Genomic DNA, 17,514 nt, shown 5'->3' with positions numbered 1-17,514 from the left:
TTTCTTTTCTCTTTCAGCCTTCTGTATACAGTCGAGAACACATCTGCAATGCCTGTCAAGATCCTACAAAGGTGATGACCCCTGATTTATATTTTGGGATCGTGGCGTCCCTGTTACGCCACGATCTATTCTACGGAACGAAGGAAATTGAAGAGGACCACAGTCAAGACGTCCGGATAATGAGGTAGACACAATGGAATCCTCACCGAGCTAAGAATCTCCCCATTGTTTTTGTCGGAGGCAGAGATTCTATGAATACGTAACAGCAACGGTCTGGTGACACGATCTTGCGAACAAAATACCGAACTTACCGGCGCCTTTGGCGAATGTAGCGTTCGTTGTTTTGCCGTCATGAATTTACAGCAGCCCTAGGAAGGGTAATAGCATATTCAAAGAGCCGTTCCTTTCGCTACATTTCGCAGCTGACAAAATAACAAGAGTTTTGTGAATGATGTCAACCTTGCAAACTATTATTCACTCCTAGATGGAAGTCTCTGGAGAATTTTTTTCAATTTTTTTTGAAGATTGTTTGACAAGACAAATTACCACAATACGTTATGTGCAGAGTGCGTGTTAACAGAATGACAAAGCAGAACTATTTGGACTAAGATTTTGAAGGAATTTATAGACCAACCTTTCAAATATTCCATTGAGAACTGTGGATATGGAGAAGTGAGCACGGAGTGGTAATTGCATTAGCAGCTCTAAGCGACAATCTTTCCCTTTCCTTCTTTTGCTTTTAATACAACAAAGATTTAAGAAAAATTAAAAATCAATAAAACTCTCGGGCTAAGAAAAATTCTCTTAATCGAAGTTCCCAAGAAAGCGACTCAGTTAGTTCATCGGGAGGAGGCCCTCAGAATATTTGTAAATTAATTACGAACTTAAATCAGCGACTGGAAGGAAAAAATGGTTTGTAAAAGAAAGTCCCATATTTCACCTCTGACATCCATTCGTAATTATACAGCTTGATTAATGCTGCAATCAAGGAACCAACAAAAGGTTAACGCTGGTTTTCAAAACCGATTTCGGTGTATTAGACAATGAAGGAATGAAATTCATACCCCGAACTTTCTTGGAGTGGCTGTTGAAGTCCAATTTTATACAAGTACTCATCTATCCACCATTAAACTTACAAATAAACATTTATAGATCATATTTCCAGCCATTGTCTACCATCGAAGGAATATTGTACACTCGCTAGGCAAAAATTTCAAACCATTCGCAATTGGGCCAACAGTTAATTAAAGGTATGGTATCATATCTCGTGGTATCATCACAAGTTCCTTAGCATCACATAAATATTGTATTGGTTGTTGTTGGATTTCAGGAGCATCGGCGTCTAAGGCCATGTTGCTCCGTGTATATCTGTAAATTTCGTGCGTTCTAAGGTCGATTTTCTGTTTGCTGGACGAAAAACTTGAGTTTCCGGGAGAAAAAGCCAAGCTATCTTTGCCTGAGACCGACTAAATCAGCCACATTGTGAAAAAGAACCATAAAAATTGCTTCTGTCATTGATGGGATTCGAACTCAAGTCTTTTCCACCCTGTGTGAGGAGGACGTGGATACCAACTGTACTACCCTCGAGGGAATTACAGTACGCTTTCCTGAGGATTCCTGATCGAGATCATGGGGAAGACAGGTGATCTTTCCGATTTTGTTGGAGCACGATTGGCACGAGCTACAATCCAGAAAACTAAGGAGATCACTGGTGCTGAAAGGAGTCATCTCAAAAGTATACAATGAGTGGAAAACATACAAAAGGAAAATGCAGCTCTAAAAGGAAGAAAGTCGATACTCCAAGAAATACACCACAAGAATTTATAGCTAATTGTGTCTCAGAATAGAAGTTCCATTAAAAATTCCATTTAGCCAAGAAAGACCCATTTCCAACCGAACTAAGGGTGGCCTTAAAATAATAGTTTTAAATTGAGGGTGAAAGAGTGGTGTGAACCTCATGAAGCCATGCATCCAGACTGTCTCCTGTCCACTACTCAAATCTGGAGATGGTATCATTGTATGGGTATGTTTTGTTGGTACGGTTGTGTTACTTTCAACGAATATCTCTTTGTACTATCAGACCAAATTTACCCTGTAATGATTCATTTTTATGCAGATTTAGTGGATTCTTTCAAGAGACAACCCAACTATCCACCATGCAAAAATTCTATCTGAATGGTTCCAGGAACATTCCTAAGATTTCCAACAGCTGTCCAATTTCATCAGATCTGAATATAATTAAGAATGTCTGGGATATGTTGGAAAGGGCACTTCGGCTTCGCAGTTCTCTACCGACCACAATACAGCAGCTGACAAACATCCTGATTGGAGAGTGGGTACAAATGTAGCTGCACTCCTTCAGACATTCCTAGTGGATCCATGCCACGATTGATTATCTTACACTACCTGGTCCCTTTATTAGGACTGACCATTCATATCTGTTCGGAGAATTTAGATTTTGCTGCAGCACTTGCTAAATGCACACAGACAAATTGCAAATCCACGTGATCCTTTCCGTTTCCCCATTTCTAATGATCTTCCCTTCACTAGTCACAGGTAACATGTCACATCCTGACTTCTTCAATTTGCCTTCGTGGGTAGCACAGTTGGAAGAATCGCAGCCTTCCCCACATCGGGTGGAAAGGGACCTTAGTTCGAGTCCCGTCAATGACATGAGGAATTTTTATGGACTTTTTTCACAACGTGGATGAGCTTGTCGGTCTCAAGCGAGCGTAGCATGGCTTTTTCTCCCGGAAACTTTGGTTTTTCGTCCAGCAAACAGAAAATCGACCAAAAACCCATGCAATTTACGGACAGTATACACCTAGCATTATGGCCTGAGTCAATGATGCTCCTAAAACCCTACAACAACAACAATCTCTTCGATTTAAATATTTTGCATATTAGTATTAATAATGGCCACATTGTTCATGAAGTTATGGCTCCTAGTTCTAGAATCATTTATAACCGTGAAATTTCCTTATTCCTTTTACTTTTGCCTCTCAGAGCCTTAAACACCTCAATCAAGTCTCCTTTAAGGTGCCCACTTTCCAAGCTCTGCAACCCACATATTCGAAGTCTTTCCTCATATGGACGCCCTTTTGTCGACCTCACCAGACGAGTTACCCGTCTTTGGACCCATTCAAGAAGCTCGATGTCTTTCTTTAGGTGCGATCTCCATACTTGAACACAGTATTCCAAGTGTGGTGCAACAATAGCCTAGTAAAATGAGACTATGATGTCCTTATCACTACTAGCAAATGTTCGATAAATCATCGATAGGACACCATGGGTCTCCTTTGTAACCTGTCTACAATGCTCGAAGAACTTCATATCTAATCGTATCGTATCTCCAAAATCTTTTTCTTCTGACTGTAGTTCAACTCCATCAAGTATATACGTTATTCTGTGGTTACTGTTCCCCATGTGTAAGACCTTGTATTTTGCTGAATTAAAGCAAAGTTGTCACTTTTCTGACCATCCCTGAAATCTATCCAGGTCACTCTGAAGAAGCTCTACTTGGCGGTGATCATTAATTACTCTACCAATCTTTACATTATCTACAAATTTAGACATCACGCCATCTATCCCTTCATCGATGTCATTTATGAAAATCAAAATCAACGGTGGTCCCAAATACTGATTCTTGGGGAATCACTTCTTACATCAATCCAATCTGAGGAACAGCCATTTATCACAACCCTCTGCCTCCTGCCCTGGTGCCATCCAGTTATCCATCTAAGGATTTTTCCTGTAATTCCAACCTCTTCCAGCTTATAAATCAACCGCCCATATGGGACTGAGTCGAATGCTTTCCTGAAATCCAAATAAACAATGTCGAAATTATTCCCAAAGTCCAGCTCGTCAGTGACCCTGTCAAAATAGCTAACCAGATTAATTAAACATGATTTTCCCTTTACAAAACCATGCTGAGTATCCTTCAAAATTCCATTTCTTTCTGAATGATCCTGAATTCTACATTGACACTTTTTCTAATCCAACGGAATCTAGTTGAATCCTCTGTGCTCCTAATAAAGTGGCCAGGCAGTGTACCTACTCATTATTATTCACGTTTATTCCCTATACAACAATGGCATTCCAGTAAATAAAAAGATAATTTAAAGTGTGTAGAATAAGAAGATGAAAGGTGGGTGGGGGAATACAATTTTAAAGATTTTATGTTTTCCATCCTTTAATGAATTAAAAAACGTACCAAAGTTTATTCTCGTAGGAGCACGCAAACCCACTAAAGAATGCTTATTAAAAGAAAGATCGCTGCAATAGTAGTGTAGTTAAGAAGCCTGGAGACATGGGATGGCATTTTTCCACTCCTCGAGACATAATTAGAGATGTTATGTGCCGATTCGAGTAGACAGCAGCTGTTCGCGAAGATGGGACATGTCCATATCTGTCTTAATTCCTGCCTGAAGATTTTTTTTCCTTCTTTTACAAGTGGATGGGATGTGTACGTCTTTGATGTGACTCGCCTACTTGTTTCTGAATGGGGCATTATTAAGAAAAGAAGTCGATCGCGTCGCTATCTTGAGGAAACTTTCATCTGGGTAGAAGAACGCATCAATAAAGACTCCTCTGCTCTAGATTACGCTATTCTTTTTACTCCACGTGGCCAAGAATCCCCCCACTAGCCAAAGGGCTTCTTTATTTTTTTCTCCAAGTCGGAATGGTTTTAGAGAAGCAGTTTTGGCTGACTTAATGTGTTCTTTAGGAGAATGAAAAAGATGCTGTGGTTAAGAGGTAGATTTGATGTTGCCGCCCCGTGGCACTTTGCCCTGAAGCGCAGGGGGGGAGGACGCTACTAGCAATAAAGCTAGAATCTGAAGCAAGTGCAACTTCAGCTAGATGCGATTTTCAGAAAGTTTATATTTACCTTTTGATCTCTGAACAAACAATCTCTTTAAAGCGGGTTGCTTTGATCACGTCGTCTTTCGAAGTGTTGATTTGTTTATTTTTGAGGAAGCAGAGGATCAAACGAATGGAGTAGCTGTGTGGAGAGTCATAGAAAACTATGGTGGCCTTTGGGATTCCGAAATCCTTAACAGACCTTCCTGGTGTATCACAACCGATACTACGAATGATATTAAGTCTGAGAACAGGAGAATTTGGAGTGATCTCATTGCATGGAACAACGGGGAGTTTGGACAGGTTTGGACTCTTTATTCCTACTGTGGACTATCTAGAAACCAATACAGTAGGTTCCTGGTTGATACCTTCTAAGACTTCTTGGTATCTTCTTACGGGTCATGGATCACTTAGAGCAAATTATTCGAGAGTGTTGTCTTGAACTGGATCCGAATTGTACTTGCGGTGGACTGGAAACATGGTCCCACGTGTTGCTTGATTGTAACCTGTATGATGAAGCTCGTGTAGAGTGGTTGGATACAGTGTCTGCTGGCTTATCGGAAGTTAATGTGTATATTCTAGTTGAAAATCCTAGGATGGAGGCGAGGCCCTTAGTGCAACGAACTTAAGAAGAATATCATTTTTGTTTGATTGGAGTGCTGGACCTGATTCATTGTTTTGGGTCTGGCTCTCTGGAGTATTGACTTTTAGCCATCGTGCATTCCAGATTGTCAAGATGATAATGTAACAGTTCTGCGAAGAATAGAACTATGAAAAGAGACATTCTCCTGTGCTATACAGAGATCCCACGAAGCAAATCAAAGGTGTGGTAGTGAGGAACAGAAAGGCCACCATGCTGAAATTATTATTTTTATTATCATGTTACTTGTCCCATGGTTCGTCTGTGTTCCGTCCCTTATGAGAATCGTGAAAAGGCGAATAACTTCTACTTAAGGGATGGAAGACAGAGAGCGATAGATTAAATTTACAAATGACATTCTTTACAGAACTAATCCACGCACTCTTCAATTGAAAAGTATTCATTCCAACATCACTCCCAACATTATGTAGGCAGTGTTTTGGAACATGCTTCATCGAACACGATCAGGTTCAACATTTCTTGTGGAAAATCAATACAGAATGTTACTTGTAAATTTAATGTGTCTAACACTCTTTTAAAATGATCACCCTGTAGTTATGTTATGATCGATGTTTGCTGATGGCAGACAACTCAAGTTAACCATTGACAGTATATTTACCATATTAAAAGGGACACAAGGGTGACCTAGCAGATGTAAGGGGTGGGGAAGACTGGATGGTTTGGGTTTGCATAGCTGGAGTTCATACCAAGGCGAATAGAGGTTATGAAGTGTATTGTTCCTAATAACTTGTTTACTCAGTGCATGTCACCTACTACCAACGTTGCTGCATTTAAATAATGGCAATCATTTATCTAATAGCTAAGTGGTCAAAGATATCCTTCTATAGGGGTGGTTTAGTAGTCAGGCCCACCACCCACTTAAAAAGACAGGTCCCCCCGGTCAAAAACCGGCCATTTGGCAACCCTACTTGCAATAGGTCAGTTCTTTTAAGACAGCAAATCTTAGAAACATCGCGACAAGGTTAAATACAACGTGCGGTGCTCAGCATTTCCGTTTTTCGTTCACAGGAGGCGCTGATGAACCAATAGATGAATGCCGTTTTGTTCTGGGGATCATCCCATCCATGGGCGTGTGCGTCGGATTGTCGCTGCAGTTTGAAATATTTGTGTACGCATGTGTCTGTGTATTTCAGCGGGAAAAGGGAGGTTAACGAGGTGGAAAAACGCTGGAGTGACTGATAACACATCCCTCCATTACGGATGTGCAAACACCTGACTTGGCTCATCTCTGTCTTCCGCCGGTTTTCCTCTTCTGTCTTGCTCGTTTACCGATCGCTACGCAGATAAGGTCGTTCCAGCAAACGATGGCGTTCGCTTTGAGGGAACGCAGCGTTTAGACTGATAAAAATCAGGGAGATAGCGGGACATATTTATCGTGTTCTTTGTGCAGAGCGTGCTGTATGGAACATATTCCTGCAGTGGGTGCAGTCAGAAGAACGAGGCTACTTCATCACACAGGAAGATTCAATTCTTGTTTGTGTTTTTAATCTACTCGAGTTGTAGTTCGCAGGGGGGGGGGTCAATAAACCAGACAAACGAAGAGCTTTGTAGAGGAGAATTATGATCTCTTTGGCCGGTCCACGAACATGGATTTCGCAGGGATGATCATAATAAATGAAACTGTGGTCAAGTCTGGCTCGCTAGATTGACTTCATCTGAATAGTTCTTAATCCTTTTGTATCTATGGTCATTTTGATTAAGTATCTTCCTATTGGAAGATAAGATAAAATAAAATAAAAATGAATTGAATGGAGTCTTTAGACTCCATTCAATTTTTTAGATGAAGAGGAAGCCATATTTGTGATTTGCATGTTCCAAGGAGCTATTAGAAGTCAGGGTAATCCCCAATAGAGGCATGTGATCTTGTAAAGAAATCTAAGTGTCATCGAAGATAAGCATAAGACAAGACTGAGTTTTAGAAAGATTAAAATCAACTAAATTACCTTTGCCCCACTGAAGAATTATTTGGAGATCAACGTTTACGGAATTAGCAGTGGATATTCGAGAAGTTGAAGCTGTTTGTGCAGGGCAAGGGCTCTTAATAAAACTATGGATTGGATTGGATTTCCAGCCAGTGGAAGAAGGTCGTTAATATATAAAAAGAAAAGAGTAGGAGAAAGAACTGAAGTTGGGCAACATCAAGATTAGTGGAGAATTTAGAAGGCAAAGAGCCATCTACCATCACCCAAAGCGAGCGGTTAAAAAGAAAACTGGATACACAATTGCATAAAAACAGTCTGCAATCCATTAGATGGGAGCTTGTTTAAAAGATCTTTATACTAAACACGATGGAAAACCTTAGAAATGTTAACTGAGAGAGAGAGAGAGAGAGAGAGAGAGAGAGAGAGAGAGAGAGAGAGAGAGAGAGAGAGAGAGAGAGAGAGGTAACGTCACAGTAACTAAGGCTACGAGGCGTATAGAGTGTCTGAATTATGACTGTTTGCTGGATGAAAATCCCGGAGAGAACAGCAAAGAAAGTTTCATACGAAAGCCTTCAAAGGTGTGGCTTAAAGAGCTTAGAATTTAGGCATTTCTGGATGTGGATGGTTTGATTGAGCGTATAAGACTTTGAGGAGAGACAGCAAAATGTTTGAAGGCGAAATTTTTACATTGAAATGAGAGAACATAAAAAACTGTGGGCATAAATGAAAAGATTTGTAAAACTGAAACATTGCTCTTGACATTTCTTGCCCAAGCAGGTAGCAGAGTAGTTATAATCATTGTCCTCCTCACACCGGTTGGAAAATGTCCAGGTTGGACATTTTTTACCATCAATGGAAAATGGGCGTCAATGATGCGAAGAATTTTTATGGGCGTTTTTCACAACATGGATGAGTTCGTTGGCTTCGGCGAGAGTCGCATGGGTTTAGTCCCCAGAACAAACCCAGACGGTGATATCACTTCCAGATGTCTGAGTGATGGAACGAGACAGCCTAATTCACGGCTTCGCGGAGTTCACGCCACTTTCACCCTATCATTGATGCAAAAAAGTGTAAATTGAGACTCGTCAGGCCACATTGACCTTTTCCATTGTTCCACAGTCCAGGGCACACATCTACCGAATTCCAGATTCTTCAACTTCCTCTGCATAGTTCAGTTGGAAATGGTTTCTTAACTAATCGAATTTTCCAGTTGACCTTCTATTTGCAAATTTATAATAGTTTGGATTTGTAAATTGTGTTTCTCTTTGTCATCAACACCACTTTTCCACCAAATTTCGAATACCCTGAAGGTAAAACTGACTCGAATCAAAAGCTATGTCAGTTATAACAGCATCATCTGTCCAAAGAAGGAGATAAATTAAAATGATAAAGAATCGGTCCCAGAATGCATTCGATCCCAGTTTAATTTTGGAGTCTTTATTAAAGTGGACAACGTGCCTTTCCTTACAGTACGAGCAAAAATATTTGGCAGGATTTCTCCCCATCTTTTCAACTGCGAATGAAATATTGGCTTCTAATGGTCCCGTGTCCGGCGTGCGATCAAATATTTGTACGCAAGGGTGTGTTTTTGTGTGTCAACTCGAAGGCCATCGAGACAGGTGCGTAACTTTACAAACGATATTTTAATGGCCGTGTCGATCCGCACTGGAATGGAGTTACGTGGCCGTGAAATGACCCAGAAGAACGATGGGAAATACATCGGAGGACCTTCGAGTGAAAAACGATTCATTCAGTGAGTCACGGCCTTTTAGCCATTGTGGGAAATTGGTGCGGAAAAAAATTATATTTTCCCTAAGATAAAAACGGAGTGAGGCCCTCGGATGATTCAGTGAAAAATGTCACCGCCAGAGAGGTCCGAATGATGAATGAAATTGTGGCGTGGTGGCCGAGCTCGCAAATCTGCCAGACTATGGCACTCCCATCGATTATCGAGAGGGTGTCGTTTTATGAAAGAGAGACAATGGGGCAAGGATCGGCTCTAAGAGTAGCTGGATGCTGTCATTATGGACTTACATTGTGTCTAAAGAGTATCGATAGAAATGTAGAAATAAAAAGTTAGTGGATGTTGCCAATTGCGCAAATATTAGCTGGGTTTTGTCGCTTCTTCAACGAGTGAACGACGTCATTGTACACAATAAATAAAGAAAGAAACAATTTTAGAGATTGTAATTGTACAAGTAGGGCAGAGCCTAAGTTTCTGCGAAGCATTTGAGTTTGCCAATGAGGTCATTGATCTCATATTGTGGAGGTACTTCATCACCAGTTGTTTCATATATTAAAAAAGGTCGACTTATACCCCGAAATATACGGTACAAACATAACGATAAAGTTCGTTATCCAAGAACTTTAAAATATATCGACTGAAAACTCTTTCTGATTCTGCTTGTAAACGCCATATTTATCTTGCATTTGAGATACTTTAAAAAGAAAAGGGAAAGATTTAAATGCGTATGAAATGACCTTAAAGGTCATGTGATTAGTTTAGAGAATTCCTTAAGCAATTACACGAAATGTGGCCACCTGGTAAGCAAATCATTAATGCGCGCTTAGGAAACTACCTTATATATTACGAGATCATTTTTCTTTAAGAATGTTGGCATTCCTTAGAATAGCCTTGAAATAGTAATTGTTCGAATAGCGAGGATTCTTTATTTAAAAGTAATTAATTCCTCAGTTATAGTTCTCTTCATACTACACTTATAATTACATCGTCCTGGCATCTCAAAGATAAATAATTGCTGGTGGAGAAGGGGGACAGGCTGAATATATTCCCCCCTTAGAAAATATACTGTTGAAAATGGAAAATAAGATTCGCAAGAAATGTGAAAATTTTGTAGTGAAGATAAATCGAAAAATAATAAATAAACCTAGTTCTGACTACTTAATGTTGTTATAAACTTTTTGTTTTATTTAAAATAAATCTAATTACATAATTTTTATTATCTGTATTAAAACAATTACATTAAAAAACATAAAACTACCTTCTTTGGTGAAGCCACTTATTTAGAATTTGAGATTTTTTTCTTTTATTTTATTTTCACCATTAGATGGCGCTACTCGTAGCCCATGAGCAAATGACCATTAGGTGGCACTACGAGTAGCTCCACCTAATGGTGAATGAATCGGTCAACAATGTTTTTTGTCAGAGCATTCAGAATGTCTTTCCAGATCAGATAGATTGATCCCTCTGATCTGGAAAAATGCATATCCACCGCATCCCACAAATGTTCGATGGTATTGATGACGGTGGACCTTTTGTGGCCAGGGGACATACGAAATGCTTGGACATGATTCTCGAACCATTCCTGCACAGAGAGCCTTGTGACACGGGATGTTGTCCTGTTAAAAGAGTCCAGAGTCATCTGGAAAGTAGGTCACCATGTAGGGCAAAACTTGTTCTGAAACAATGTGAGCGGTGATGGGTGTGTTCAGTGGAGAAGAAGGGAATCCTGTGACGTCCACGAAATCATCTCCCAAACCATTAATTTGGTTGCAGCTGTTCATTTGCTCGCCATCGAATACACACCCGTCCATCGGCATGATGGAGGTAGCACTTTCAATCATTAGACCAGACGACGACTCATCCAATGTCCAGGAATGGTGCTCCTGTACCTACTGCAGGCAGAGAACCAATGAAGGTTGGTCAACATGGGCACATGAACAGGTCTCCTACTTCCTAGGCATATCCACAAGACAGTCTGCCGAATGGTGTGTTCGGAAACGTTTTTGTGTGAGACCTGGTTTGCTGTTAATTGATGGATTGTGAGCCGTCTGTTGTCCTGGACAGCATGTGTCAACTGCAATTCACCATGACTGTGAACCAGTGGTGGCCTGTCCATCCCGACACATTGGAATTGTATGTCCCTCTTCGGACTTCCCACCATACCTTCACTATGGTAGCCCTCCAACAGCTGACAGTGTTTGCAGTTGCAGACATGTTAGGCCACCTTCCTAGCGCGGCAAATCATTCCGCATTTGAACTCCATGCGATGCTTCCCATTCCCCATTGCACAGCCTTCGTACTGAGAGACACTAGCCATGCCGTCACTATCTATGCAATTGAATCTGTTGTCTACTTGAATTGAATTGTCTTGTCTACTATAATGAAATTGGAGTATCATTCAGTCATCAAGTTTCCAGAAGGAAATGGACGAAAGGCCATTCATGAAAGGATGGTGGCTGTGCATGGCAACAGTACACCTTTAGAGTATCGGTGAGATTTTGGTGAAAAAAAATTCAAGTTTGGGTAGAGAGTCCATCGAGGATGATCCACGTCCAGGAAGGCTTTTGACAATGACCATTCCAGAAATGTCAAGCTGTGGAAGCCCCTCTGCTGAATGATAGACGTTTAAGGTGTCCCAAATCTCTAGGGAATATCAATATCTGAAGGAACAGTTAAAACCATTCTCCATGAATATATGGAGATAACTAAGGTCAGGGCATGGGTCGCCAGATTTCTGACCTCTGTGCAAAAGCAATTCAGATCCTGAAACTTTCATCTCCAGAATTGTCACGGGCGATGAAACATGAATTCATCACTTGGATCCTGAGATCAAGCAAGAATCAATGCAATGGAAGCAAAAAGGTTCTCCCCCAACAAAAAATTTTCGGACACAACCTTCAACTGGCAAGATTATGGAATTTTGTACATCCAGTACTTGGAACACAAGCAGGCTGTCACTGGGGAGTCATATGCAACCCTACTGTACAACTTAAGGGATGCCATAAAGGAAAAACAGCATGGAAAACTTTCCAGAGGTGTGCTGCTTCTTCAGGACAACAGCCTGTGACCAGTGCACAGATCACATGCTGTTGCTGGTGCTGCTTTGAGAGACTGTGACCACCTTACACGCCGGATGTACCTGGACTTCACTTTGCTGATGATAGCGAACAGATCTGCTGTTTTTGTGTTCTTTCATGGACAGGACAAAGAATTCTTTTGTCTAGTATTTCCTCCTTGCCAACAAAATGGAACAAGGGTGTTGAAGGTCAGGGAGTTACGTTGAAAAATAAAAACCTGGCGAATTTAAGGTGCACCAAAAAGAGAGATAAAACCTATGGCTTTGTCTCTCTTTTCGGTCCAGTTCATTCTGAATATCAAAACATGCTTCAAACGTCCTAGTTAGCCACAGGAGTAGAAATATGTTGCTATAGCAACAAGAGCCGAGGTCAGATGGGGAGTGCCACCCACAAGAATTTCATTGCCTTCGTATTAAGAGCATGGTCTGATCCGTGTAGTATATTAACACTTCACATCTGTTGCTTGGGCTGCTAATCCTACCACCACCACCACCACATTATACGCTTATTAAAAACACATTGACAGGAGAAGCCTGTTCGGCTCCTTAAGGAGAGAAATATGTCTTCGCACTTTTGTATTTATCTTTGAAAGGAACTAATGAATTTATGTGGGCAATCTCACCTATTTCTCTTCATAAACAAATCTGAGAAATGATTGCACTAGAAAATTCTCTAGTAATCAGCTTACACAGTGATTAATGTAGAAAGTCGTTTCTAAGTTTCTATTAATATTTATATATTTTTTTTAAAATAAAAGTTTATGAACTTAAGGTCTAAGAAACTCCGGTAGAATTAATAATAATTATAGCAAATATGAGAGCTTAAAATAGTCTAGTATGGTGGATCGGTTGGAGGTTGGAAAGTGGGAGGAGATTAAGCTTTATCTTCTGCCACTGAAAAAGCTGAAGTTTCCAAGAAGTACGAGGAGCGTTCAATAACTTATCTACCCCCGAACTTCAATACACTTGTTTCATTTTGTTGGCAATGAGGAAACACCAGATCCAGACTCTAAGATGGATGGATAGGTTCCATGAAGTCACAGTCTCTCAAAGCAGCAACAGCATATGACCTGTGCATTGATGGGTTGTTCTGAAGAAGCAGCACACCTTTAGAAAGTTTTCCACAGGTGTTTCCTTTATGATATACCTTAAGTTGTACAGTAAGGACGCATATGACTCCCCAGTGATTGTCTGCTTGTGTTCCAAGTAGTGAAGTTACGAAATTCCCTCAGCAGCCCAAAAAAAATGGTGGCCATAACCTTGCCAGCTGAAAGTTGTGTCCGAAATTTTTTGGGTGGGGAGAACCCTTGTGCTTCCATTGCATTGATTCTTGCTTGGTCTCAGGAAACCATTGATGAGCCCATGTTTCATTACCCGTAACAATTCTGGAGATGAAAGTTCTAGGATCCCTTCTATAAAGCTCTAAATTCTCCTCACAACACCATACTCTGAATTGTTTCTGCACATGTATCAAAAATCTGGGGATCCACCTTGCACTCACCTTAGTCACCTCCAAATATTCATGCCACATTCGCAAGAGATTTAGGACACCTTTAAATGTCTGTTATTGGGTTTCCACAGCATGGCACATTTCTGGAATGGTCGCTGCCAGAGTCCTTCCTGGACGTGGATCATTTCATTGGACTCTCTTCCCCAACTTGAATTGTTTTGACCATAATTTCACCTAGTACTGGAAGGTGCACTGTTGCCATACACAGCCACCATCCTTTCATGAATGGCCTTTGGCCCATTTCCTTCTTTGGGGAGAAATTTGATGACTCAACGATTTCAGCAAATCCATAATTTGATACAGGTGTCTTCCTTCTTTCTATAACAGCAGTGGGATGAGATCAATAGGGTGATTCAAGTTGAGATATGTAGGACCATGGTAAATCATGAATCATTGAAATATAGCTATGGGAAGTACCTTAGGTAGATAATTTACTGAATGCCCTTCATAGTCTAGTATGGTGGATCGGTTGGAGGTTGTGAAGCCAATGGAGATAAAGCTTTATCTTCTCCCACTGGAAAAGCTGAAGTTTCCAAGAAGTACTTAGGCAAGTCTACAAAATCGCTATCTTAATTTTTCAAATACAAAATAACAGAGATTAGTATTTTCGTAATTATTACTTTCAAACTTTTCCCTCTCCATACCTCAATAGAAACTCAAGAAAAGATATTTTTGTTTATGGCCAGCAAACTCCTAAATCTACCCCTTTTAAGCGATATGAATATTGACACAGACTTACAAATAATGCGCAAGAACTCTTACAATTTGTAAAGGTCAACTCCTTCCTGCTCTCAAAGGAGACGTTTTTACCAGAGTTCGACTGTAATTATGAACCAATTATAGCAGAACTTTAATAACAGTCTGTGAGCGACATCTGGCGGTCGATTGAGCACGCTACGAAGAAAATTCAGCAATCGTTTGGCCTTGGAAAGAGAGCGAGCTCTCTTTAAGATGCTATTCTGGCATGGGCGAGCCAAGACCGAGCCTGCACGTGCAAAACGTATAATTTAAAACGCACCAAAATCTATTACCTCCAGACACATTGGAGTATGTAAGGCTTGATTAGAACTCACTACATCCAACCCAGCTACCAAACAGTGTGTTGGGGGTGCAAGGGGGGTGCAGGGGGGTTATAAAATGAAACTTATCGACCGGTACTGCACTTAGGAGACAGTGATCGCTACAGGTAGCGGTCACGCTGCTTGGGCACGAGGACAGCCTTGCAGACTGAGTACCAAGTGGGCAAGTGGTATCGGAACCGGCGTTGTCTGAGTCTAAGAAAAAAAAACAAACAAAACACGCACGCACAGACGTCTACAGAATACTAATAGAAGCGAATACTGCTGCAATGTTGTTCCACTGCAAAAATAAAAACTTGAGTGGTTTTGATAGTTATTGTCCTCTCTTCGAATAAGGGAATTCTACCAATGCACAATTTGACAACCAAATTCAATATGTTAAATAATCCCGTTATTGAGAGAAGTTCAACATCTTTGGATGTTGAACTTCTCTCAGTTTCATCGTAATATTTTTTTCAAATGTACTCTACCCTACCAAAAGTATTCGGTAATCACATTCAACTCAGGTTTAAAAGTGTACGGGCAATAGCAGAGATTTTGTCTTACTTAGCAACAATAAAGCTTATTTAATAAATCTATATGGCATTAGCCACCCTTGGACCTTTAACACAGCAGACATTATGAACTTTTCACTAGTTTTAGGCAACTTTAAACATTTGGCCTTGTCCACCCAGCAAATCTCTTAAATTTAAAACTACTCTGATATTTTGTACGAGTTTTACATTCCACTGTTTGATTCCAGCTGCGAAGAAAGTTTCCTGTTGGGCATCCTGGATGGCAACAGGTATTTTTTCAAATTAATATGTAAAAGGATTAACATTATCACCTATGAGAGTATCCACTCTGTATCTTACTGCTCTTTGATATAATCTTTGTTATTCCTGGAATTTCGTATTTATACTGGTTGGTTCTTGTCCACTTAACCTTAATTTTGCAGTGTACAGTATATAAACCTCCATTTCTGATAAACTAAAATTTTTTCGTTTTAAATTTTCATTTTAATTTCAATTAATTTAATTCGTGTATTTTCTAAATTCCACCTCTGTACATAGCAGAGCAGAATTGACTTTAAAATAGCAAGGCCATCTGAAAGTAGTACAATTCCAGTGCAACTCATTAAAAAAGCAATTTTGTTCTTGTTAGAAGTAAAACCATTGAATTATCAATGCAATTTAAATCCTGTTGGCCTTAAAAGGACCAGGTATTCTTGCAAACATCTTATAATTTTAGTATTAGTATTAGCAATGGCCACATGGTGCAAGAAAGGGGCTTGCTTATGCTGTAACAGCCAAAATAAATAATAAATTTTAAAACAATAATAATAATTAATTAATAAGAGAAGAGCAAATAGACAACCTATGCATTTCCCTCCTCCCGTTTATGTGACCTTTGAATTTCCCCAAACTGTCAGCCTCTACCACCCATGTAGGTAAGGTTTAATATAAATAAAGTATATAAATAAGGTTTAATATCATATAAACTCTTAAGCTTGGATGGAAAAATTTCCATTTTGGACACATTCGATATTTTTTTGTTAAAAAAAAAAACAGCAACATATTTTAAAAATACTAATTCAGTGAACATACTAAATAAAATGTAAAGTACTATCAAGTCCAAATTATTCGCCTACAACCAGGGCTCGACAAACGTGGTTGCCATAGCGACTAGTCTTTTACAAATCAGTCTAGTGGTTGTGAGGTTGAAGTGCCAGGTGTTTGTTTTAATGTCTCTATCTCAGCTATCTACAAAAGTATAGTATATAATTATATACTATAGTTAAAAAAGTATTTAATTTTTATTTTAATTCAATAAATTCCTGTATAAATTTTTAAATTTTAATGTATTAATAACTACACCTTTAATTTTACAAAATAGAATGGCGGACAGAAGACAGGTTTGCTGTGATGTAAACACCACGCGATCACTGTATTCTACTAAAAACTTGATACTAAACTAAAACCTCATTTAAAAACTTACTAAATTGTTTTAATTCTGTATTTTTTAATATATATTTTATTAAAATAAATTATTTTAATGTATAATGAAAGCACCTTTAATTTTATAAATAGAATCGCGGACAGCAGCCTGGTGTTGGCTGTGATGTAAGATCAGGTTATCTGTACTCTACTGTAAACTTTTCTACCAAATTAGCACATCATTTTCATTTAGTAAACATAATAAATTGTTAAATTTCTATTTTATTTTAATATCTATTTTATTAAAATAAATTATTTTAATTCATTAATAAAAACACCTTTAATTTTCCAAGATAGGATTGCGGACAGCAGTCTGGCGTAAGCTCTGACGCAAACATCACGTGATCACTGTTTTATGCTTTAAACAACTTAATACTTCATTTTCATTTTAAAAACATAATAAATTGTTCTATTTCTGTTTTAGTTTAATGTTTATTTTATTAAAATAAATTATTTTAATGTATTAATGAAAACACCTTTAATTTAACTATATAGAATCGCAGGCAGCAGTCTGGCGTTAATTCTATAAACTACTTAACACTTCATTTTCATTTAAAAAATCATAAATTTTTCTATTTCCATTTTATTAAAATTATTATTTTAGTGTATAATAAAAACAACTTGAATTTTGCAAGATAGAATCGCCTGGTGTTTGCTGTGATGTTATTATTATTATTATTATTAAT

Source organism: Mastigoproctus giganteus, chromosome 5, assembly GCF_048544385.1.
Source record: "Mastigoproctus giganteus isolate SK-2022 chromosome 5, ASM4854438v1, whole genome shotgun sequence".
Lineage (NCBI taxonomy): Eukaryota > Metazoa > Arthropoda > Arachnida > Uropygi > Thelyphonidae > Mastigoproctus > Mastigoproctus giganteus.
Note: the sequence above shows the minus strand (reverse complement) of the source record.